We start from the raw sequence: 27,399 nt of genomic DNA, 5'->3' as shown, positions 1-27,399 counted from the left end.
AGAAAGAGAGAGAGAGAGAGAGAGAGAGAGAAAGCACGAGCAAGGGGGTGGACAGGCACCCACTACTTCCCTAAAAAGTAACTACATGAGAAGTCTTGTGTTGGTGTGGCCATTGTATTTCCATTTTAACATGACTCAACCCAGAGCACTGTGAGGGAAACAAGAGTCCTGGGGGAATGACAAGATTGTCAAGTGTACCTAAAGGGGGCATGAGCTTTAAAATGTTGAGAAATGCTATCTTCAGTCAATGACCTGATGTTCAGTAATGACATCAAGAGCCTCAGCAGCCTGTGGAGAGGCCACACCACACAAGTTTGTCCCCTGGAAGCACATGAGCAATGAACATACCTGCACTGACCTAAATCTTTAGGTACCAATCAAGTCATGAGATCTATCTCATCTCTTTTTTTGCTTAGAGGCTGTTCACATTTATAAGGCTACTGGCTTTTTTTTTTTTTTAACATGAAGAATATACTATAAGGCTTTACTCAAGATCCCTTATCCCCAGAAATATCTTCCCTGAGTGCCCAAAAAGGAATTGAATCTTCTGGGGCTCCCAAATTGCCAGATCAGTATTTTTACATAGTTGCCAGTCTGTTTGTATTGTGCACACAGAAATAAAAATACTATTCTCCATGGTAGTAACTGTTTTTCTTATCCTCAGATTTAACAGTTAAGCTAGTAACCTTGTGTAATATTTAATAGAGTTTCACTCAAATGCAGCCCAATTTTCTCCTCAAATAAAATTCCATTTTAAGCCCTAGGACTTGTATGCCAAATTTGGTCCTTTAAAAATAACGGAAGATATAAATTTTTACCACTCGGTTATAGACTTTGGAAAAAAGAAGGTTAGTAATGAAAAATATCATACAAACTAAATAACTAATGCCAATAATGAAGGCCATCTCAACAATGCATCTTCCACGCAGTGGGATTAGCATGCAGGTCACATCGAAGCTGAGATCTGAATGGAGTGGAAGCTTGCTCACTCAGCACCTTTGGCTTTCAGACTCTATTATCTTGCTTACTTAGTAAATTTAATGTTGTGTAATTTATTTTTTTATTGCCTCATTTGTAAGTCTTTCTCTTTCTTCAACCCAAGATATAACTTTAGGGGCTTAGACGGCCTATTATACTCAGAAGTCCGTTTTTATAAAAGGATAAGGACTCTTGTTAACAAAAGAAGATTAGCAGCAAACACTGCAATTTATTGGAGCCAAGTAAAAAGATGCTACATTGTATTCCAAAATTATCACAACGAGGATGGATTGAGGGCTGGAAAATAGGAAACGCCACTCAGCAGTGCATATTGCCTTCAGCAGGAAGACCTCTACCAAATTATTAAAAGAAAATGCATCCCTCTCAGCATCAGCATTTTTCCCTCTTGTGAAAGAGTAGGATCTTTCATAACTGATTTACTCAAATATAATTTCTCTATTCCAAAAACGTATTTATGTATTTTTTTCAGTTCGCACAAATCCTATTATTCTTCCCCTCTACCACCTTTATAACCCTCGTCTATTTTACTGCCAATACTCTGAGATGAATATGACGCTTGTAAATCAGCAATAGATGGCATTGCTCAGAAAAGGACAAACACAGAGGAACACATTCCACAAATTTGCAGATCCAGAAACCCAATATCATGCTTTAGGGGGAAAAATGACAATAATTAAAAAACCCAGATAAGTTTAAGGTCTAACCCTCACAGACAAGAGTACATATCCCTGATCACTTGGGTAAGCTATCTTAGGAATCTGAGAGATGGTCTTATTTTAAAAGTTAAATCTGATAGCCAACTAGGATTCATAAAGAGCCTACCAGGTACTCACATTTGGAAAAAGACATGAGATGACAATAAAGATTTCTCTGAGAACTAGGAATAGGTTAGAGTTCTCATAAATGAACCAAATATGAACAACACATAAGCTAGATTCCTCCGAGGTCCTGGGAATAAGCATGTTCATTCCTGTGCCTACATTGTGTACCTCATAGAAACAACTCCAGCTGCATCTATGTGTCCTGTCTGTGTGGTCTTTGGAAGGCAGTGCAAGCTTGTCCAAGGTCACATTCAGCTATGGTGCTGGTATTCTCAGGAGATAACAGCATGCATGGCTCATGAACGTAGACTCTAGAATCAGTTACCTGGGTTTGCATCCAGGCTTCTTTGCTTACTAATTGTGTGACTCTGGGAGAGTTACTTTTCTGTTCCTCCTTTTCCTCAACCAAAAAATGGGGATAATTATATATAGCACAAAGCTGTTCCGAGGATAGCAGAAGTTCATGCGTGAAGGGCTCAGAACAGTGCCTGCCAAATAGGAGGCACTTGACAACACAAGCCATGATTATTCTTATTTTTTCCTTAAGGATGACAGAAAGATAAAAATATCTAGTCCTGATGGGGAAGTTGCATCACCTGCTGCTATTTCTGGAAACACGAAAGTTGTGGGTGGTCCCCTTGGTCACAATGTGTTTAGAGTACAAATGATGATACAGTGCAGGAGGTAGAGTTAGGACACCCTTTCTTATTTTAACATCCTTATTCTCTCTATGCTTTGATGATCTTTATTTTTATTTGATTTAAATTCCTCACAACATCTTTCCCTCTCGATACTGAATTGTGTTTCGACGTGGTTATTGTTAGGCCTGCCTCCCCGGAGGCGGCTGTGTATTAACTGCCACAGAGCATCCCCCTCGCATCTCCTTCATCGCTTCCTTCCAGCCTAATGCACAGGCTCCTCTCTCAGTCACCCTGTGTTTCTTTTTAGCATGCAGCCTTTCTCCCCTGCTGCTGAGAATGATATTCTGCTCTGACAGCCAGTCTCACGATTTTCTCCAAATCCTTCATTTAAAAACTCACCTCATCCAAGAGACCTTTCCAGAATGAAAATGGTACCCTTAGGAAGAGAGCAAGTGCTGACCTGGAAAACTACTCTCTGCCTCACACCTCATTTTTCTCATGCACCACTCCATTCCTTGGAGCTTCCTAGGTCATATTTTGCTCACATTTCTTTATCTTTTCCCATTTCCCTCATTAACCTTTCAATTTCTCTCGAATTGGCTCTCTGTCCATAATTGTATAGATCCTTATTTTCGACTGCTTTATGTTTACCCACATTTTCCATATAGTGAAATTGATTTTAGGGGGTGCATTCACTTGTTAAGTAAGCCACAAACTCCAGGCTGACTATATGGTTTTAATCAATGTTTTCATTGTGTACATAGTTTCTCTGTGGACCTCCTCTTATTCCTGCCAAGCAATCAACTATTTGTCAAGTGCCAGTTCTTGTAGGCACTGTTGCTTACCGTTCAACTTCATTAGTTTAACTAAAAAGGAAAACAATAGAGTAGTAACTGATGGCATCTTTGAGCAAGAAGATGACCTGTTATATAACTTATATTTTCATTCCTTGCAAACTAGAGGGTAAATTTAATCTAAAATTGTGTGGATTATGTTTTAGGACTAGATTCACATGAAGTATAAACCCTAAACCAGTTTAATTTCTATAATGATGAGCTCTGTCTTAGACATGCTTTTTCTCCCTAAGAAGCCATTGCTCCTCTGCTCTGTCCATGTAGCACCCTACTGGGGAAGGTTCTAGGACCAGGTCCTACCCAAAAACAGTCAGCAGTGGAAATGTGACCTTGATGGTCATTCTCTAGCCAACTAGAACAGTTGTCAAAATTTGCCGGGTACTGCTCTCTCAGAAACTAAACGACAGGGAAATTACAGAGGCTGAAAGAAAATGGTGTACACTACCATCAGTCAAACGACAATTTCAATGGAATATTTTTTCTTGGTAAGTTCCACTTTTCAGAGTCCCACCAGTTTTCTGGAGCAGCATATGCCCGGTTTGGGCTTTATGGGGTATCGCATTATTACATGGTGCAGTATTATGCGTTTTGGAGTCTCCTCAACTATATTTTTACCTTAAATCATCATTCATAGGTTGGTGCTTAAGCTGTTCACAATGGTTAAGTCAATAATAAGTTTTCAGTTTGACAAATACATTTAATTTTGCTTAAAGGTAAATGTACCAGACATTTACATACTGTGCCTGAGCTCTGGATCCCTGTTGGGATGGAAGTATGGCAGTGCTGTTTCTTTCTTCATCACAGTCTGCTCTTTGAGAATCCTCAAAGACCACACTTCTAGTGTGTAATGATTCACTGCCTGGGGTAAGGATGAGGACTCCTCTGATGCCTGAGACCCTGGAGAACCCAGAAGGAAGGTCAGGGAAGTGCTTTCCCCCCCATTGTAATTTCTGGTGTTGGCCATCTTCTAGACAACCATCAGAGTAGATTCTGCCCTTAGACTTGACTTTGTTTTGTTTTTTACTCTCATATATCTTGTTGATTCTGCTCTTTCAAAAGGTTCAACTATTTTAAGAAATAAACACCAGAGAGGAGCAGAAAGCAGAGCCTGATGCCTTGGAAGTGTGTAAGTCCAAAAGCATGTAAATTTAGGGCAGCAGGTCATAGAGACACTGCAACTGGAGCATATTTCTTTCCTCAGTGCAATATGCATTAATATTACATGGGCTATTTTCCCTTCTGTCTGTTTTACTTACTTTGAGGAGTAGCTTTGTAGTGACCTAGTACCCTAGTTACCATGTTCTAAAGACATTCTCTGGAGACCAAGGCTCTCTTTTCAGCACTTAGCACAGTTAGCCAGGTAGTATGTGTTGAACTCCTGCAAGTTAGAACATGCCAACAAAAATTATCCCCGGTCTCTCAAAGTCAGTGGTTTGAAACACTCTGGTACTGCCCCCCTTGGGCTACTATGCTGGTACTTACATGAAGGAGAACCCATGGGTTCTATAATTAAATATATTTCCTAATTCAGTGGGGAGAGAGAAAGAAAAACAGAGACAGGGGAATAGAGGTCGGTTTCCTTTTTTTGTCCTCTTTTCACTTCCTCCCCAATCAGTGGCCACTTTGTAAGAGTGAGTGTCACCTCTCTCAGCCCAGCCTAGAATGTTCTGAAACTTTTGTCTAAAACTCTGGATTTTAAAGAAAATATATGGGAAGACTTTTCATGTAACATATATGCATCCATTTATTAAAGGCTTCTGTGAGAGACCTCTGATACTAACATTTAATACTTCCTAGAAAAATATATTTTAACAGATGAAGAGTCTCACTGTTCTTTTGGTTCTGGTAATAAAACTGTTAGGTAAAAAATATACCGATCCCAAGTAGTTTTGGCATGGTTTCCTCTTCTCAGTGATTAACAGATATCTCTGTTATTTGTGTGAAAGCAGTGATTTCGAATGCAAAAATAACACAATATGGTATAAATTTCAGTTGTTAAATATGAAATTAAAGTCAGGTGTTTGCATGGCTGGTTCAAAGGATGTACTTCATTGGTTAGGTATATAAATATAGTGATATTCAGACAACTCATCTATTGTAAAGACCCCTCTGCCTTTAAAATATTTTAAAATTTGTGTTTTTTACATGTAGATTTTTAAATATTATCTAAAAAACAATGGTACCAAACACAAACAGCCAACTGTAAAGCAGTTTCAAATTAATTTTTTAACACTTTTTTTGTGTGTGTTTCTGTGAGAAATCTTTCTCATTTCTCTGAAAGCAGTATCCTGACCTACTAAGCTCTCTCCTGTGTGTTAAAGAAGCTGGAAACTATATTCTTCAGACACCATGGAACAATGTGTGCAAAAGCTCACATACACTCCTTTGTGGAAAGGCAAAGGTGTGACGTAGCCAGGGCACAAAGGACTACTTGGAATTATAGGACTTCAATATGGCGGCACCAGGCATATTTTAAGTCCTTCATAGTTACTAACTCTTTTATTCCCAGAACAATTCTTTCTTAACAGATAAGGAAAGCATGGCATAAAGAGACTAATTTGCTCAAGGTGCCATGTAGAAGACAATAGATGAGTTTTCTTTTATGGTATCAGAGCCAGAAAATGCCTTTAAGATACCACAGAGTTTCTTCATTAAACCATCCTGAAGAACATAAAAAATAAATAAATAATAAATAAATAAATATCGAGAATCATGGGTTTCCCTGTGAAAAGTCCTCAGATTGTAAATGTTAATTCTCTCCAAATTAATCTTTAAATTCAATTTAATTCCAATCTAAACCCCTTCAGGATTTTAAATAATGTTTTACAAGATGATTATTGTATCAAATTAGATTCACCTGGAAGATAATTTTTATCTGGAAGAAAAAATTCCCAAGGTATGCCATGAAATTTTTGAAAGAAATTGAATGGTGACTTTTACAATCAGATATTTAAAAATACTATAGCGATTAAAGCAATGTGGTAATAAGGCAGGAGTGGGCAAGTGATAAATAAAACAACAATGAAAGTCCAAAAATAGATGCATGCATATGAACAAATATGGCATTTAAGAGGAAAAAAGTAGATGTTTGCAAAATGATGTTGGGATATCTTATCCATTTTGAGAAAAATGAAGTACGACAGTTATGTGCATGCAAAACACCTACCTAGAAGAAAATGCTATTAGTTATCATGAAAATATTAGAAGAAATAGTGAAGAATTAAAATTTTAGGGTAGACATAGAGCCTTCTCAGGAATATATTTTTAAAAAGAATATACAAATCTCAGAATTTGGGGTGCCTGGGTGGCTCAGAGTCTGCCTTCAGCTCAGGTCATGATCCCAGAGTCCAGAGATTGAACCCCAAACTGGGCTCTTTGCTCTGTAGGGAATCTGTTTCTCTCCCTCCCTCTGTCTTTCCCTCTGCTGATGATCGCTCTCTCTCCTTCTCTCTCTGTCTCTCTCTCTGAAATAAGTAAAAAAAAAAAAAAATCTTTTAAAAAAATACAAATCTCAGAATTTATAGAGAAAAAAATTAGAAAATTTGAGGTGCTTACACAAAGAGAAAATAAAACACCTTAAAGATGATCAAAGATAACAAAGACAACGTAAACACTATAGGTGAAGAAAAACACATAACAATGGCTGAATAAAAAACACCAGACTGATGTTAACATGACCACATACCTCCAGTGACCCTTTTGGGCTGCACTGGAAAGTGTCATACTGAAGCCATATTGCCCAAGCCAAGTAGTTCACTTATTTTTTTATACTTAGAAATCTCCAATATCTATTCCTTCCTTCTCATTTTTAACTAATGGTCTTCCTATATCTCTGAGAAAAAGAAATCAATCAGAATCAAACTGCCTTGTTCTCCCATTAAAGTATCTACTAGCCTACCCATTCTGCAAACGAGTTTGCTTTGCTGCACCTTGCTAAAGATGGACGAATGATCTGTGCTCTTACCTAAGGCCAGAGTCTTACGTAAGATTTGGGCACTGTATAATGTAGCTTCATACCCACCCAAGGACTGTATTTCTAGAATTGTCCTCTCTCTCCTACTTCCTAATTTAGACTCTCTATTGGCTCATTGCCATAGCATGAAATCATCCTAGGAAAGTATCTCCCGTTTTATAAAAATAAAACAACCTTCCCTTGATCCTGTATCTTCCTCTGACAATGCCCCTTTCTCTATTCCTCTTTAGAGCAAATTTCCTCAACAGTGGAGTTGGCACATTTTTCTCCTTCTCCTATTCTCTTCAGAGTCCAATCCATTTAGAATTTTGTCTCTCCACTAAAATCTCTTTTCTCAAAGTCAGCAAAGACCTTTACTTTGCCAAATACAGTATTTCTCCTAAATCCTAACTTATTCTATTTCTCTATCTCTTATGATCTGATCATGGAGTCTAACATGTCCTGTCATAATCTATTGAAAAAAGCTGTCACGGAATGCAGCCCTATTTGAAATTGAGCTCAGAAGACCACTTGGGGATCAATCATGGCGTTTCAAAAAGAGAAATAATATAGCAGCTAACTGTTATGTAGAATGTACTATGCACTAGGCACTGTTCTAGGTGCTTCCCCTGTCTTCTGGGACTCTGCAGCTCCTGGATTTTCTCACACCTCACTGGTCACTTCTCAGGCTCCCAGGATAGGTCCTCCTCCAATCTCTTCCCCATGGATATTGGAGGCTTATGGCTTGGTCTTGGACAGCCTCACTTCCCTGCCCACACTGACTTCCACAGAGTTCCATGGCTTTAAATACCATCACACCCTGATGACTCATAGGCTCATGCCACCTCCAACCACCTCCCCCGTAAACTCCAGATTCCACCCCACTGCTATATATAGCAGTGAGATATTGAATAGTCTTCTCAAACCTACCATGTAAAAAGTGATTCCTTGCTTTCCCCTCTAGACTTCTCCATCTCAACAAAGGGCTCCATCATTCACCTAGTGGTTAGGCTAAGTACCTTGGAGTTGTCTTTTCCCTTTTGTCTTCATATCCCACATCTGAACCATCAGCTGCTCTTTTCAGCTTTGCATTCAAAATATATCCTTAATCTGGTGACTTCTCTTTACCCTTGATGCCAAAACCCTGGTTTAGTCACCTCTTGCCTGGACAATGAAAATTAACTACTGCGTGTTATGATAAACAACCACATGACCTTTCTATCACTCTTCCCAACACCCTCTTTCATACACACACACACACACACACACACACACACACACACACACACACGAGTCTGTTCACCACAGATTACATCTCTGCCTTATAAAACAAACCCTGAATTGTTTCTGTTCTCCCCAATAAACTGAAATCTATAGTCCATAGTTTACAAGGCCTAAATTTTCTAAACCCTGGCTGTCTCTATAGGCTGGTGACTTATCTTCCTTCTTCTTTACATCCTCTAGCCACATTGGTCTTCTTATAGTCTCTGGAGCACTCCCATCATGATCCTGCCTGATGCACATGCCCTGGCCTTTGCACATTCTATTTCCTCAGAGTAGATTTTTTTTTAAAGATTTATTTATTTTTTCATGAGAGACACAGAGAGAGAGAGGCAGAGACACAGGCAGAGGGAGAAGCAGGCTCCATGCAGGGAGCCCGATGTGGGACTCGATCCCGGGTCTCCAGGATCAGGCCCTGGGCTGAAGGCGGCGCTAACCTCTGAGCCACCAGGGCTGCCCGACTGGAATGCTTTTAATCCAGATATTAGTTTATGTCAGTCCTTGTATGACCTTCCTGACTTCTCTATCTAAAATAGCACACTATATCATTCTACATCCCTTACCCTAATACATTTTTCTTTATGACATTTATATAGCATTATACCTATGTGCTATTCATTCCTTGTATATCTTCCACACAAAAATACTAATTCCAAGAGATTAGAACTTTGTCTTACTCATAGCTGTATTCCTAATATCTAGAAAAATGTCTGGTACTAAGTGTTCAATGAATATTTCTTGAATAAATAAAGTAATAAATAAAAGGCAAGCCATAATCTAGAAAAAAAATATTTGCAGCACATAAACAGACTACAAATTAATATTCAGAGTATTAACAATAAATGCAAAAAGGCAACCTAATAGAACAATTTTTAAAATGATTGTAAATAGTAAAATCACTGAAGAAATCCAAGTAGTAATAATCACACAAAAAAATGCTACAAACTTTACAAATAAGCAGAAAAATATCAAAACAATGAGTTACCACTTCTACCACTTTCATAGTGGCAAAATTTAAATGATTGACAATATCCATTAGTGGCTAATGTTTGTAGAAATGGATACAGCTGTAACTATTGGTGACAATATAAATGAGTAAAGGCTTTTATTATTTTTTTAGAGGGCAATTTGATATTATGAGCCACAGGTTTAATTACATATACTATTGACCTCACAATTTAACTTCTATGAATCTAAAAGTTACAGAGACTACTCACACAAGCCCAGAGCTATTCCAACACTATCTTGTTTAACAAAAATCTAGAAATAATCTTAACATCCATTATTAGGAACGTGGTTAACTTTTTTTTTTTTTTTTTACAGTGCTTAACTTTGTGATGGGAAATGGAATGGAGGTAAGAAATAAAGGTAGAGTCTTCAATTTTTATTTTATATAATTATGTGTTGTGTTTTTTTTTAAAACAATTATGGAGTTTATTATTTTTTTTAGGATTTATTTATGTATTTGAGAGAGAGAGAGAGAACAGAGAGGGGGGAGGTGTATAGGGAGAGGAGAAAGAGAATCCCAAGCAGACTCCCCACTGAGCACAGAGCCCAACACGGAACTCAATCTCAGGACTCTGAGATCATGACCTGAGCTGAAATCAAGAGGCAACTGCTTAACCAAATGGGCTACCCAGGCACCCTTATGATTATTTTTGAAAGAGCTATGATAACTGGAAAATGTTTCATGGGTGAAAACTATGTCCAAGCTCAAGAGGCCCTTTAAATAGCTCTGAGGATGATGTTGTCAGTTATTTATTGTTATATAACAAATTCCAAAACTTAGTGCCTTGAAGTCATTTGTTACATTTCACAGTTTAGTGGGTCAATGCTTGATTCTTTTGCTCCACACAGCACTGGCTGAGGTCCCTCAGATCTATTGGTGGATGGGCTGGCTCCTCAGAAGGGCCCAAGATGGTTTCATTCACAGGTCTGGCACCCCAAGGGGGATAGTTAGGAGATTGGGTTCAGCTAAAACTGGCAAGTGGATCACATATACGTGGCCTCTCCAGCATGGTAGTCATAGAGTGGTAGACTTCTTATGTGGAGCCAACACTCACAGAGACAGGGTTAAGACTCAGGAAGTAGAAGTTGACAATGATTTAAGGTTTAGGCTCAGAATGTGGCACAGTGTTAAGATTTGCCAAATTTAATTGGTCAAAGCAGTCATAAAATCTGTGCATATTCAAGAATAGGGGCCGTAGACCCCCAACTCTCAAAAAGACGAGTGTCAAAATTTTGAGGCCATCCCAGATGAATTGAGGTGATCAGCCCTAGCTCTCTACTCATTCTCCATCTTTTTTCTTTTTAAGATTTTATTTATTTATTCATGAGAGATACAGAGAGAGAGGGAGGCAGAGACACAGGCAGAGGGAGAAGCAGGCTCCATGCCAGGAGCCCGATGCAGGACTCCAGGATCACACCCGGGGTCAAAGGCAGGCACTAAACTGCTGGGCCACCCAGGGATCCCTCATTCTCCATCTTTACAACTTCCATTCATAGATTATTAGTTCTGACCTCAACCATGCCCTTTCTTTTGTTGGGTGAAACAGTGTGTTCAGTTTAACATAATTAGACAGAGAAACTCAATAGAAAAGCTGGAATCTCACCGGAAGTTGATGGTATAGATCTGACGAGAGTTACACATTTGAGAAGCAAAGTGTTTAGATAGTAAGAAAAACCTCAGGAGTGAAGGATATCACCCAATACATGTAGAGACAGGTCAAAGATGGATTAAGAACTGTACAAATTAGCAAGACCGTTGAAGGACCATAACAAATCAACACTGTGGTGATTATTTTCTCAATAGCTATGCTTAGTAAGAGAGAAGTTAGATTGTTGGTCTGAGCTAAGAAAGGTATAGCCAAGGAGGATATGAAGGAATTCCAGGACCCCAGTGTTCTCTAGCAATTTCACATGTTGGTAATTATTTTCAACATATTGTGAACTTCTCAAAAAAATGTAGGAAATGGGGAATGCTTATGTGCAGGTGGTCCAAGTGATCCACCATATTGTTGATTCTGCCCAGGAAAGAAGGTATAACACAGAGGGAGTTAATAACTTGAAACACAAGGGAGGATAATAGATATGGTTGGATTCAGTAATATTAGATGTTAAATGTTTAGGAACAGAGTCATTCTGTATCCAATAGAAGACCAAGGGTTCAGGAAGTAAGTTGCTCAAGTTGAAAGGAGTGGTGGATAGGAGGTCAAAGGAGACATCAGCGAACCCTGAAATGGGGATGTCTAATTTATTGAGTACCTGCTATATGCCAGTGGCTGTTCTAAATGTTTTAGCTGTATTAATGCACTTAATCTTTGCAACAGTCTAATGGGGTACTGATGTTACATTCCAGATTTATAGATAAGGAAATTGAGGCATCAATGAAGTAATAGGCACAGATTAGCAATTTTCCCTTACTTACCCAAGAGGTAAGAGGATGATTATATTCAAACCTATGAAGCTGGTTCTAAAGCCTATTCTTAGCTTCTATCTCTATAGTCTCTAGTGTCTCATGTTTCCTGTTATGATGGCAAGATTTGGGACAGAGAAGAAAATAAAACCAGATGTCAAAGGTGTCTGTATGTAAGTAGTTGACAGTATGAATTTAATTGTTTTTTTCCCCAAAATTTACATTCCTAGATTTAAATAAACTGAAAAAGAAAGTATGTGAATTCCAAAGTCTTATTTATTGCAAAATCAGCTATTTTCCTCTCTCTCCCTTCTATTTTCTCCTTCTCCCTTCCTTCCATCTTCCTTACAGTCTTCACACAACTGGACTATGCCACCCAAGGTTTCTTTTTTTTTAAGATTTTATTTATTTATTCATAAGAGATACAGAGAGAGAGGCAGGCAGAGACAGAGGCAGAGGGAGAGGCAGGCTCCATGCAGCGAGCCTGATGTGGGACTCCATCCCAGGATCACAGGATCATGCCCTGAGCTGAAGGCAGGCACTCAACCTCTGAGCCACCCAGATGTCCCATCCCCCAAGTTTTCAATATGAAACCCTAGACATGACAGTCATTTTGTCTAGTAGTATAAGCACAACCATGAACAACTTCAAATATGAACACAATTTACTAAAGTAATCACTGAACAGATAATTCCTCATTAACGTTATGACACTCTCTCCTTTTATCCTCAGATGCTTTACTACCCTCATTTGAATTTAGAAAAGTAAAGAAAACTTTAAAAGCCTCTGATTCAATGCCTCATGTAAACAGCTTTCTCTGTTCATACAGTAAAGGAATCCTTTTTTTCCCCTTATCTCAACTGTTGTCCCTCCAATGAAAATCATTTCTGATATTTTTAAGTCTAAAACACAAAAATCACCATAAAAATAATGAGAATTGAAACTCTCTATAGCGAAGAGGAGATGACAGCTGCCTTCAGCCTCAAGAGCTGGAGCAAGCAAAGACAGCAGGAGTCAAAATGCCAAGTGCATTAGACCAGCTTGGTCTTTCAGCTTTCAACCTATTCATCTAAAGTCACAATTGTGTCACCCGCTGGTCTTTACACACATTCACAGTCTGAGTGAAGAATTGTCACATATGGATAAAGAGGAAAGAAGCAGTTTTATCGTTTGTGTCAGGAACTTGTACATTACTCTCAATTAAGAGAGACCATGAGTTATTTTCAAATGCTACTTCAGTATATTCATAAGGGCTTTCGGCAGATCCACCTCCACTGGCTGATAGCCCTATCCGCGTCTACCATGTCACCTGGTTCTGGAGCTAGAGGACATTTTCAAGCACTAACAGGGTGGTGGTAACTAATCAAGAAGACTTAGACTAGAAGCCTTCTGGTCTAAACAACTAAAGAAAAATTGAGGATGGTGCTGAACTAGTCTTGTTGTGGAGAACAATTGTAATGCCTTCTATCACTTATTGCCAAAATATTCCCATTATGTAAATATATGTTATGACTTATTTCCACCATATAGTTGCTGAATTATTTCAGTTGTCTTTTTCTTCTTCTCAAGTAGGTTTTATCATTGGTAAGGAGCAACAATTGTGGCTTGTGTGGTATTTATTTTCTATACACAATGCTTCTCTCAGATCCGCTCTATCTGCCAGGAGGATATTTACCTCTATATCAATTCCATAATTTGCACTTCCTCTGCTTACTTCCTAAGTCTGAGGACAGATTGACCCCATCAAGAATAGATAATTATTCCCCAGCCATTGTTTAGTGAACAGATTATCAGAATTTTCCTCCTGGTATTTTAGTGCACTATTGTTATATTTTTAACTTGGGAAGTTAAAACTAAAATGCAATTTTCCAGAACAATTTAGTGTACATACACACACACGCACACACACGACATAATAGAGTCTTAAAATAATTCATTTCTATTTTGATTTTTACTAAACCTTTATTGCATGATAGATACTGTGCTAGGTGCTAAGAATAATACAGAAATGAATAAGACCTGGCTCTGGCCTGGGAGACTCTACCCAGTGGTAAAGGAGACAGACAAGGACATAAATTACTCTAAAATGAGACAGTCTGTAATAAACATGACCCTGGGAGAATAAATAAAATATTCTAAGAGTGTCAATTATATACATAATTACAAGGGCATTAAATCACTAGGTCTACACGTTAAAGCTGTATAAATAGGAGTTTCAGCTAGACCATCTCTCAACACACAAATTTAGCACAGCTCTGTGTATTGGTTGACCTTTATTCCAAAAATTATCTTTGTAATGTGGTTTTTAAAGTTGATTTCAAATGTCCATTGATCTCTCTAGCTAAATTGGCGTTTCTCTCCTGAAATGTCATTTTCTTTGTTGCTCCTCACCTATTCTCCATCCCCCCGGCCTTCTCTCTCTTCAATCCTTCTTTACCTATTTTTCCTCTTCATTCTATTATTCTACTTCCTCCTTGTTCACTCCCTCCTGTAGCTGCAAAGTTTTCCCAGACACAATGCTTTCCTCTCTCCTATTATTATCCAAGTGGTGGGAGAAGCAATTTTCTTTTGAAGGGAAAATGTTATCAAGAGAACAATAATCCCCCCTCAAGACAAAAAAAATCTGTTCAATCTGGGATTGTGCTGGTCCTTGGAAACAGGAGAAGTGAGCATCTTCCTCTAATTGTCCATGGCTCTATTAACCAAGCTGCTGTTCTTTCTGTATAATGAGCAGTTGACAAAGGTAAGAAAAAGGACATGAATTAACTACTTTTGGGCAGCATGATGTGGGCATATGGTAGGAGAATATGTACTCAATTATTGGTAATTGAACCTCTTCTGGTAGGATAAGCATAGTAAATGTATGTAAGCACCCACTATTTCAGATTCTAGTTTTGGGGCTTATTTTTGTTGTTGTGGTTTGGCTTGGTTTTGTTTTTTATTGTGAGGGCTATAAGAGAGCCTGATCCTGGATTATCCCTTTTTCACAAAGAAAGTAAGAGGTTAATGTTCAGTAATATCAAGTGAACTGTAAATGTCTCTGAGAAACTGATACAGGCACCTTAGTCTCTGGACTCCAAATCCAGTGCTCCTTACTTTGATGCTAGCATCCAACCCCCTCGTACTAATGTGTAGAACTTGAAGGGACATGTAGTTTTTAAAATTCATTTGATAATCACTTCATTTTATACTCTAAAATGCTCATGATTGAAAAGAATCATTAGGAATTCAAATATAACTTTTCCCCCTACTTCCTCCTTCAAATTATGCTCCGCTGATCTCAATTAGGAGAAAAATATTGTAACTGTGGTTCTCACTTGTAGTAGTGATGCTTCACCAACCAAGCATGAGATGGAAGTTCAAGAGACATCAGTGGAGAAAAGAGAGCTCTCCTCATTAATAAAAGCAATTAGCATGTCCCCAGCTGAGCACCAGCTAGCCCAGGGTGTTCTCCGTGCACTGAAGACAGCTCAGTGCAGTTTGTTAACTGGGCAAGCTACTCTTGGCAGGAAACTAAATGCTGTCACTGATTTTAATTGTTCTCTCTACTTTACAACTCCTGATTCACAGCCGATGGTGCTTAAGGGGAAGTTTGTTTTTGGAGAAAACTTCCAGTGCATCTAGCCCTCTGAGACAGCAAAAGTTGTCTGCATTTTGAAAAATCAAAGTGGGGCATTTAATTTCTCTAAATATTAGGGTAGACACTTTCATGCCCAGTGACTTATTTTGGACGAATCATGCCTGCTGGGGAATCACTGGTGGAAACAATCCTCAAACCATTACTATCTTCCATCACATCTCTTAAAACGAGGTCCTGGGGTAGTGATCCTAGTGTAGGAAGGGAAGATGTGGACATTCCACGTGAGATTACGGATGAAATTCCTTTGACCACTGGGACCAAGGACTCCACATAGTTTGGAAAACTTCCAGCATTTGCGCTCATCTTTGCCTAACTTCCTCATTAACTTACCAGAGCAGGGTTTGGTCTGTTCCTTCAGATGCTAAAAAAAGAACACATTCTGGTGTCTTTGTCTACTGATGAGTTCATTTTAAATGGATATGGCAATAAAAAGGGAGAGAAAAATATCATATCTGGCATAAACCCAGTCCTCGTGGGCAACTGGAACATGAGTCATCGCTTCCCAGAACACAGCTACCTCTAGAGAGCCTGCAATGGTGCAGGTGACCTAATGGCCATTTTAGTTGCTCAGAACTCAGCTCTTCTCTCTCTGCTGCTTATTTCTTCTCTGCCAATAAATAACTGACTTCTAACTCTTGAATTCAGCTTCTACTTTTAGTTTCTTAGTATTGCCATCTCTCTGGGTCTTGACTTTTCTATGCAACTTTAGTGAATTTTTGTCAGGTTCTGACTGTCCAGTATCCCACCGCTATCCACCTTCCTAATTATCTTAAATCTCTCTTCTAAGAAATTCTTGATTATGTGCCTTCTTGGTGGAGATCATGCCTCATTTCTATTGTGGAAATTAGGGGGTCCTACTCTTCTCTTTCCCTGACTTCGAGGACCTGGGGAGTAAGCACTGATTTAAATTTTGCCAATGTGATAATATCTTCTAAAATTTCAAATCTTGAGCAAATGATGGAGGAATTTGAAAGTGGTTAGAGGGCTTATTCATCTCAGCAGTAGTAGCATATGCAGTACATATTGTTTTTGTGCATGACTTTGGCTCTTGTTTATTTTCCTGACTCTGCATTTCCTATATATCTCTTTTTTTTTCTGTCCTCCTAGAGATGTCTTTCCAATAAATTCCTTTTTCTTATAAAACATTAAAATGTAAAAGCTACAAATACTGGGAAATTTTCTGCTTGGATCCCGGGGTGGCGCAGTGGTTTGGCGCTTGCCTTTGGCCCAGGGCGCGATCCTGGAGACCCGGGATCGAATCCCACATCAGCTCCCGGTGCATGGAGCCTGCTTCTCCCTCTGCCTATGTCTCTGCCTCTCTCTCTCTCTCTCTCTCTCTCTCTCTCTCTCTCTCTCTCTCTCTCTCTCTCTCTCTCTCTCTCTCTCTCTCTCTCTCTCTCTCTCTCTCTCTCTCTCTCTCTCTCTCTCTCTCTCTCTCTCTCTCTCTCTCTCTCTCTCTCTCTCTCTCTCTCTCTCTCTCTCTCTCTCTCTCTCTCTCTCTCTCTCTCTCTCTCTCTCTCTCTCTCTCTCTCTCTCTCTCTCTCTCTCTCTCTCTCTCTCTCTCTCTCTCTCTCTCTCTCTCTCTCTCTCTCTCTCTCTCTCTCTCTCTCTCTCTCTCTCTCTCTCTCTCTCTCTCTCTCTCTCTCTCTCTCTCTCTCTCTCTCTCTCTCTCTCTCTCTCTCTCTCTCTCTCTCTCTCTCTCTCTCTCTCTCTCTCTCTCTCTCTCTCTCTCTCTCTCTCTCTCTCTCTCTCTCTCTCTCTCTCTCTCTCTCTCTCTCTCTCTCTCTCTCTCTCTCTCTCTCTCTCTCTCTCTCTCTCTCTCTCTCTCTCTCTCTCTCTCTCTCTCTCTCTCTCTCTCTCTCAAATAAATAAATATCTTTAAAGAGAGAGAGAGAGAGAGAGAGAGAGAGAGAGAGAGAGTGACTGGTACTGTGTGTGAATTATCTCTCACAAGACCTGATTAAAAGCAGAGCATTGGAAACCAGGAATGCTGGAGGGAATCCATTGTGAACATCTAACTATATTCCCAAGCAATTCTCCTTTTTCCAAAAACTTGAGTCTGAGAAGTGCTCTTCTCTGTTGGCTGAATGAAATGGGATTCCCAACTATGGCAGGGGAGTCAGAAGGCAGTGGCAAGATTTCAAGGAGAAAGGGGTTTTGTAGTCAACCTTCAAGTTTTCCATAATTGGCAGCAGAGCTGAGATGGCAAAAAGAGTTTTGGTGATGGTTACTTGACCATGGGATCCCTGAGACATAGATGGCTAGCCCTCTAAGGCTCTCCCTGATATGTAAAACAAAAGGAAAAACAAAATATCCTTGAATGAAGCACCCTAACAGAGATTCACAGCTTCTTATGCAAAACTTGACCTGAGGGGATCCCGGGGTGGCGCAGTGGTTTGGCGCTTGCCTTTGGCCCAGGGCGCGATCCTGGAGACCCGGGATCGAATCCCACATCAGCTCCCGGTGCATGGAGCCTGCTTCTCCCTCTGCCTATGTCTCTGCCTCTCTCTCTCTCTCTCTCTCTCTCTCTCTCTCTCTCTCTCTCTCTCTCTCTCTCTCTCTCTCTCTCTCTCTCTCTCTCTCTCTCTCTCTCTCTCTCTCTCTCTCTCAAATAAATAAATATCTTTAAAGAGAGAGAGAGAGAGAGTGACTGGTACTGTGTGTGAATTATCTCTCACAAGACCTGATTAAAAGCAGAGCATTGGAAACCAGGAATGCTGGAGGGAATCCATTGTGAACATCTAACTATATTCCCAAGCAATTCTCCTTTTTCCAAAAACTTGAGTCTGAGAAGTGCTCTTCTCTGTTGGCTGAATGAAATGGGATTCCCAACTATGGCAGGGGAGTCAGAAGGCAGTGGCAAGATTTCAAGGAGAAAGGGGTTTTGTAGTCAACCTTCAAGTTTTCCATAATTGGCAGCAGAGCTGAGATGGCAAAAAGAGTTTTGGTGATGGTTACTTGACCATGGGATCCCTGAGACATAGATGGCTAGCCCTCTAAGGCTCTCCCTGATATGTAAAACAAAAGGAAAAACAAAATATCCTTGAATGAAGCACCCTAACAGAGATTCACAGCTTCTTATGCAAAACTTGACCTGAGGGGATCCCGGGGTGGCGCAGTGGTTTGGCGCTTGCCTTTGGCCCAGGGCGCGATCCTGGAGACCCGGGATCGAATCCCACATCAGGCTCCCGGTGCATGGAGCCTGCTTCTCCCTCTGCCTATGTCTCTGCCTCTCTCTCTCTCTCTCTCTCTGTGACTATCATAAATAAATAAAAATTAAAAAAAAAAAACTTGACCTGAATTAATTTACACATTAAATCTTTAAACTGAAGGGGAGACGGTACCTCTGAGCAAGGACTTTGTGATAACCATGCAAGGTACTCTGATCTGCTCAACATCACACTTTCCTTCTAGACTTCCACAAGAATATAAGGAATATATAAATATATAAATATATATATATATATATATATATATATATATATACACTAGAGAATGGGATAAATCTTAAATTATATGGAACTTTGGGCATTGTCAATAAATATTAATTTCCAGGGATCCAGAACATAACATACTGTTTGCTGCCTGTCTAAGTGGAGCTTATAGGGCCATGATAAAATTTAACTAAAATCTTTGGGAAAAACATAGTGGGATTTCAAATCCTATCAGTGATTACTCTTCAACCTAGTATATAGTTATCCCCCATAACTGGAGCAAAAAGATGACTCATTGGCTTATTCTTACCAAGAACAGTTTTATGGAAATATAATTCACTCACTTACACTGTATAATTCAATGGTTTTTCATATTCACAGAGTTGTGTGTCCATCACCACAATTTTAGAACACTTCCTCACTCTCCAAAAGAGCCCATACCTTTTATCTTTCATACCCAAATCTTCCTATTACCCCTAGCCCTAGGAAACCACTAATCTGCTTTCTGCCTATTGACATTTCATATAAATTGAATCATACATGTGGTCTTTTGTGTCTGGCTTCTTTAAGCTAAGGGCATATTATTTTCAAAGTTCATTCATGCTGTAGCATCTATTAGTAATTCACCCCTCTTTATAGCCAAATAATACTTCATTGTGTGTATACACCACATTTGCTTATCCATCATCAGTTGATGACCACTAGGTTGTTTCTTCTTCTTGGCTAGTATGAATAATACTGCTATAAACATTTGTGTACAAGTTTTGTGTTGACATTTAGTTTTATTACTCAAATATCTTCCTATGTGTGACATTACTGTGTCAAATGGTATGTTTAACTTTCAAGGATCTGTCAAACTTGATCTTCTAAAGTAGCTGTACCTACTACTATGAGGGTTCTGATTTCTCCACAGCCTTACCAATGTTTGTGACTATCTTTCTGATTATAAAGACATGTTAGTAGGTATGAAGTAGAATAACATTCATTGTGTATTGTTTTTTCCTTTTGTTTTGTTTTGCATTTCCTTCATGACTACTGTTGCTGAATATCTTCCCATGTGCTTATTGACCATTTGCAGAACTGTCAATGGAGAAAATGTTTATATAGGTTTCTTTAATTGGCTCATTTGTATTTTTATTATTGATAGGTGAGTTTATTGGCTCTTTGACCCAAGATTAAAGACTTTTGTCAACAGGGCCAATGGAAGTTCATTGGAGCTATCTATCTCTATTGAAATAGTAAACCAGAAAGCATTTCAACATTCCTGAGGATATCACAGAGATTAGGGGCATCATCAAACATTAAAAAGATGCAGTGATGTAGAATCATATTTCCATTTAATTGTCTAGTTTTAATAGTGCAAAATAGAGGGATCTTGCAGCATGACAATGCACAGCTTACCCTGGTATACTTCCAATGGATCTGGCATCACAAATGTGTCATCTTTGTTGAACACTTGATATAAACTTTTGATCATAATACTTTTTAAATTTTTTTTGTCCCAGTAAGCAGGCAACAACAGAAGTTTGTTTTTATTTGACAGATGTTTAACTCAGGGATATTTCAACCTCCTAATTAAGTTCTGCAATATAATCAATAGAAATCTTGGCCTTCCCAGTCTAGTATTTTGTTGACACCATGCTAATAGGACTTGGAAAGCAGACAGTTTTAGTTTCCTAGGTGCTTTGGCAATAAGGTAGAAGATCAATTTTTTTTTTTTTTTTTTTTTTTTTTTTTTTTTTTTTTTTTTAGTGAAGTTTGTGGTGTTCTAAGAGCTTGGGACATTTTGGAAAATCTCTTCAAAAAACTAACCTGTGCTCCATACCAAGAAACTAGGTCAACTTATTTGGATTTTAGAAGCAATATAAACTACATTTGTGTTTGATACTCAAGCCATTTTCTGCTAACACATAAGTTTCTCTGTGAGTAATTTCAAGATAACATTCCGAGCTGGTCTAGACTATGATATTCAACATTTGTGACCTACTAGATTCAATGTTATTTAAAGTGTTTGTGCCAGATTGTGATAATGTGTAGAGCCTATGGTGGGCCTTCATAAAGAAATCATGGTAGAAGACCCGTGCTTTTCGAACAAGCTCTGCTCTTTTGCAAATACATACCATTTTTCAAAACAACAGTGCCTAGCTCATTTTGAGTTTTACTCTGCATGAAAAACTAGGCTTCACTGGTTTAGATGTTTTTGTACCTAAATGAGGAATTCTTCAACCAGGAAACAGCATTAATACTCTTGAATTAGAAGTTGAGAATACTTTTTGGCCATTTGAGGCCAAGATACATCAGAAATTAAATTGGGATTTTAAAATTCAAAGAACCTTGAGGCATCTGGGTTTCTGGTCAAATGCAAAGTGAATATGGTGGGGGAGGATGGAAGTCATATGCACACCTCATAATAGTTTCAGAAATGAGGACAATATTTGCCACCCATACTTCCTTCCTCAATGTTTAATGAATATATTTACATATTTTAACTAATTTCTCTTGTCTTTACTTTTCATTTACCCTATTAGATACAGTAAATGTAGGTAAATATTATAATGGAGTTGGTTGTGATGGTTCTCAAGGGTGAATAAATGGACAGAGATCCTCAAGTCTGAGCTAAAATCAGTAAATCATGAGAATGTAGTGGGATCCCTTAAAGGAAAAATTAGAAATTTATTGAAATATGAGGATAGTGGGTATTATATAGGCAGCAGTGTTTTTTGTTTATTTGTTTGTGTTTTAATCTCTATATAGGTTTGGGAAGAAGGGTGTGAATGTACATATTGGGCAGCAGAAAGTAGTGACTGCAGTCCACATTTGACATAACTGGTATTCTAATCCTCTCTTCCAAATGAAAACCTCAATCTCCCTTTTGAAGTAATCTTCCATTACTTCCATTCCAAGTGATCATTGAAGGAGGTAGTGGTCAATTTCTACTGCAAAGGCTACTGGGGCCCCCTTCTAACTCCCTACTCAGGCAGCCAGAGTGTGAGCATTGGGCGTAGAGTCGGTTCCTGAGCCTAGGGACCTTGAATCTTAGAGCAAACCACTCAAAAATATAAGTGATAACTAGAGGCCATTTCATAGTTGCTATAGCAAATGCCTCATAGACTCTCCATTCCTGTTGTATGACTCTTCTGCATCTCCTGCTGTCCAGTCTTTCAGAGATCCTTGGGTCCTGCCTGCCTGTTTTCCAAGCCCAGTTCTCTTGCCTACAACCAATCCTGGGATGCTCTCTATCCTTCCAATAAGTCCTTGGTTTAGGAGATCCAGGTTGTTGGATTTTTTAAATTAAAGCAGTGTATATTACTTTGTCTAAAAAATCTGTTTTCTTTGTTACATTCTTTATCATTCTGCATTCAGACCCCTTTAGAGAGAGGATATGATGAGGTTGGCCAGCCACCATCCTCAGATCATCCAAGGGAGATTCAGTTGGGTAGATACATCATAATATTCCGGAATTCAGACTAATTGCAGTATACACATTTTGTTTTGTGGTGAAGGACCCAACTGAGTACAATCCATTTCTTTGGCAGAGTCACACACCATCAAACATAATGACCTATAAGGACTTGCATAAGAAAGTGGCTATAACTCACAAGTAAGGGTCTTTCACTGGGGTACTCTGAACTTCTCAAAAAGGGGTAGTTTAACTGTCATGTACTTTGCATGGCTTCATAAGGACAAGGTAATATAGAAAGCTCTGAGGGTCTAACTTTCTATGTCAGTGAATTCCAGCTGCTATAAAACCCTTACACAGTGGCCCCGGAGAGCTTTTGCAAAAATACACCAGGAGAATCACAGCTAAAGTTCAGTCCTATCTCTCCTCATCTCTCTAACCACTAAGACTTATTATCTACAGTTTAAAGAGCTCTATTTCCAGCCCAGGGGCTGTAGGTTATTGCTCTCTGATTTTGTAGGGCACTGCACAAAGGTACAAGTTGTATTAGCTGGCCTGAAAAAGAATGCAGGATTTTTTAGAAGAGAGCAAATGAGGTCTTTGTGAACGAGGAGAACTTAGGCGTTAGAGAAACAGCCTCACAGAATGTTAATTGCTTTTGGTGATTATGACAATGTGTTGGATATTTTATTCTTTCTCAGAAGTGATGGCTCAATGTGTAATGACAAATATTGGTGAAGCCCTTTTACTTTACTGGTAATTCTGGAGTCTAGGCTACCTTGCCAATTTTTAGGTGCCATTCACTTTCACTACAGATTTTGCAAGTCAGATAGTCACTCTCTGGGTGTCTAGTATAGGTGCAGGAAACAAATACTGTATGGGGAAAAATACATTATTAAACCTACAGAGTAAGCTATTATAGGCACTATGCCTCTAATTCACAGTTTCCATCTTCTATGCCTCCTGTGATGGATATAGAATCCTCCCAACATTAAAAATGGAGAAACTCAGATACAATATTCATATCTCAACATAAGAGGAATAAAATGCTCATAGGCAATTTGTCAGTGTTTATTAACTGTGACCTAGAAAAAAATGTAATTATGGCAGTGCCTTCTCACATATGTGTGGCAGGATGGGATTTTTTTCTCCACTTTCTTTTCTAACCCCACCCCTGTCTGTCATTGGCAAAAGGAGGTAAAAGAGACCTGTTAGCATAATACAGTGTCATGTAAGTAGTAAGTGTCAATGGGAGAAAAATCTCTCTTTGGTAGGTTTCCAGCAACTCTTGGGACCTGAGTAGTACAACAGAGCCCTTCCAGGGCCTTTAGGAAACTCAGAAGAACTGGTTCACAAATATTTAGGGCCCTGAGAACAGGAGAGTAGTTTGAAAGATCAAGAGCACTGCTAAGGGAGAACAAAGGGAGACCAGAGAGAGAAGATGGTCACAGGTCTATCTGAAGGTGACTGCAAGGACCAAAAGGTGACCACACAAAAACAAAAATGATAAAACAAACAATCACCTACAAAATAATTTTACCTCTTCCTTTGCACTTTGTGTGTGTCCTTGAGGGTTTCTGTTTAGTTAAAGAATGCACTTGCATGCTTCGCAAGGCATGATGGTCATAAGTGAGGGTCATAACATATGCTCATGTTTTGTCAACTTTTTGTTGGGGACGTTGAATATAATTTATGTAGCAACAGGGCCTTGGAAAAGCTGAACAGTATTCACGTACTCAGTGGGTTCCTTCATGTTACAAAGGACATAGACAGGCACCATCAGGTTGTCTCCCAATAAGTAGAAATACAGTGTATAGAAATATGAATAAAAGGAGAAAGGATGCCTTCTCAGAGGCTGTTCAGCCAGGAGCCCAGAGAATGAGTGCTTGTCATCATTCAGGGTACAACTGTATAAATGGTCACTCTGGTGTTCCCATTATAATTCTAGTAGTCATTCCTTTAGAAGGGAACTTTTGTTGTTCTTCCTCTGGGGCCTTATTGGAGACATGTCACCTTTTATTATTTTTTATTTCTACTGTTTATGTTGCTTTTGACTTTGATGGAATAAGTAGAGTTAGATCTGACTCAATATATTCTGGAGCTAGATCCAAGAGAAGCTGATGAATGAACTTATCTGGGGATTGAGGGCAAGAGGACCCAGTCAACATGCCTTTTTTCTGGTCTCCTGACTGTTTGGTCTGTCCTCACTCCCACTGCTTCCCCACTGAGTAAATACACTCTAAGTTGTTACACAGGGGAGCTCATTCCTGAACCTAATGCCAAAGTTCAGGGACACAACTTGCCATCTTCCAAAAAAAGCCATTCCAACAAAGGAATCCTTGAGCTATTTAATTCTCACAAAAATGTCATGAATTAAATACAATTAAGAGGATGAAGGAGAAAGAGAACATGAGAATGTTCATGTGGTTTCTCTGTTTACGTATAGGGATAATAGCAAAATAGGATAATGCTTAAAATTTGTCTAGAAAGATCTGGTTGGATCTTCTTGCACGAGTTTAACAAACTCTTGACATAAGATTCATTTGTATGACTCTCTGTTATTCATTTAAACAATTCAGAATTTTAAAGAAAAAAATACCTATTGCACTAAATAGAGAGAAGCAAAAAATCTAACATACGCCTATCTTCAACATTTTTCAAAAGGAAAACTGAAGTCAGAGTTCTCAGCCACAGACATGTGATAGGTCAGTGTGCTGAATATGCTTTAAGGATCTGAGTTCCCCAGTTAAAAGACATCTTGGATTTTGAAATCAAGAGAGACTTGATTCAAAAATTGAGCTTTATAACTCTGGTACAGTATTTCATAGTTCAAATGCCAGATCTATCTTGCAAGGCAATTGTGTGGATTAAAGATAGTTTTCATTATGCACTTATTGCATAGTAAATGCTCAACAAGTGATATTGATAATTACTAATATATTATAATAAAAGGCACTCAAGTTTGGGAACTCTGCAAATTTCCCATTTAAACCCTCACAGTCCCAATGATTTCACTTATTTAACTGAAGTCCCCACAAAGCAATGAAAGTATATTTTCCTCTCATGCTTGGAGATGAAATTTAGCACATTGACCATTTACCCCTTTCTGGTCAAGAACTTTGACTTTAGCTTTCATTTTCAAATCCAAGCCCTTTACATTCTGAATTATGAAAAAGTCATACCTAAGTCAGATATTTCTGATTCTCTACATCTAGTGTGTGACTGATATATTTTTCTTTAGAAATATGAACTGTTTAAATGAAAAAAGGAAAGTCATGTATGCAGGTTATATATATGTCAAGTGTTTGTTAACCTCCTACAGAGGGAATATAAAGGGGGACATTTCTTATGCTCTAGGAGTTTTCTATCTTGGGGATTTCCAGTTAAATTTAATAGAAAACCATAGCCAAACCTGCTGTTTCTACAAAGATGCTTACTTGCCACCTGATCCAATTTCTCTGCTGAAATAAGTAATAGGGGCATTTAGAAATTCATGGAAAAACTGTGACTTAAATTTGTTCCCTGGTGAATTTAATTTTAGAAATTAATGAGCTCTGCTGATACATTTTCCTAGTAAATTAATGAAAGGTTATGTAATTCTGTTTTGCTAGATTCTGAGCTTCGACCTAATAGGATATCTGTCCTCACTCCACACATGCTCACTGGGTATTGAAGACCAGCCTGCCAGTGTTCCTTAGGGAGCTTTAGTATTACACATACCACCTACATTTGAGTTGGGGGTTGATGAGGAGGGTGATGGGTTTCTCACTGGTGATTGGCAATCAGGGAAAAATGGTCAAAAAAGGAATAGTGCCTCAGACAAGATCATTCCACCCTCCAGTGAGGTGAATGTGATAAGAAGGGCAGGGAAACCTTGTTTTTGTTTGTTTCGTTCCTTTGAAGAATTGAGCCAATGTGAGGGGTTCTCAGGCAATCTAATTAATAAGAAATATTCTGAAGGTTGGGGATAGCATAAATCTCTGAAAAGGACGCTGCTCTGAAGTGAACTAAATGTTCCACTAATGATTGCATCTCTTTTTAGGACAAGGGATTTGTGAGCTTTGCTGAGTGACTGAGAGTCATTTTCCAGAAGACTCTTAAGGCTCTTTTGCTAACATGTAGGCTGTTAGTATAGCTATTGATGTTTTGGAAACTGAAAGAGATCAAGAGCTAGCAGCCAGGCTACCCTACCAGCATAATTTAGATCGTAACTCTGAAGACAGGTGTGTACCTCATCTGTTCATATGCTGAGCATCTATATCACCTGGCTGTGTTACTTCATTTAATCCTCAAACCACCCTGTGGGCTATCGCCATCCTCATCACTAATAAGGAAACTAAAATTCCTGGAGGATAATTTATCCAAGGTCAGACATCCAGTGTGTAGGGGATCTAGAATTTGGCTCTAGTATGTCTACTAAAAAAAGAACACTGAACTAAGATGATACTTATTAGGGAATAGACACATGTTTTTTTTTTTTTTTCAACTATCCCATACTATAGACACTCAATTATAAAATCTATAAATGAATTAACTCTTTGAGGTTTCAGATTAAATTAAAATATTAGCAACTCAATACTGTTTTAAAAAGGGGAAAAGCAATATTAAAAACTCAAGATGACTAGAGCTGCTTCCACTTTGAAAGGGGAGGGTGACATATTTCATATAAGAAGAGAAATAAATCTTCATATTGCCCTCTCCCTACCCAGTATAGTCTGTTGTTTAGCAGAGCATAATAGTGAGGCTTCAATACACAAAGGGCAAAAGACTATGTTCTTGACAGGACTTAAGAAAGTGGTATCTGTCTGAATAATGTGTGGCATGAGTAGTCTTATTTTTTTTAGGTTTAGGAGATCTGAGAAGAGAAAGATGAGGGGGAGCGGAGGGAGGAGAGAGATCTAATATAGCCACAGTCTAGGGGCCATTTCTTTCTAAAGAGCCAAGAAATAATTTTAGAAAGAG

This window comes from Vulpes lagopus, chromosome 8, assembly GCF_018345385.1.
Source record: "Vulpes lagopus strain Blue_001 chromosome 8, ASM1834538v1, whole genome shotgun sequence".
In the NCBI taxonomy this organism is placed as follows: Eukaryota; Metazoa; Chordata; class Mammalia; order Carnivora; family Canidae; genus Vulpes; species Vulpes lagopus.
The sequence above is the reverse complement of the archived record's forward strand: the minus strand, read 5'-3'. Positions refer to the sequence as shown.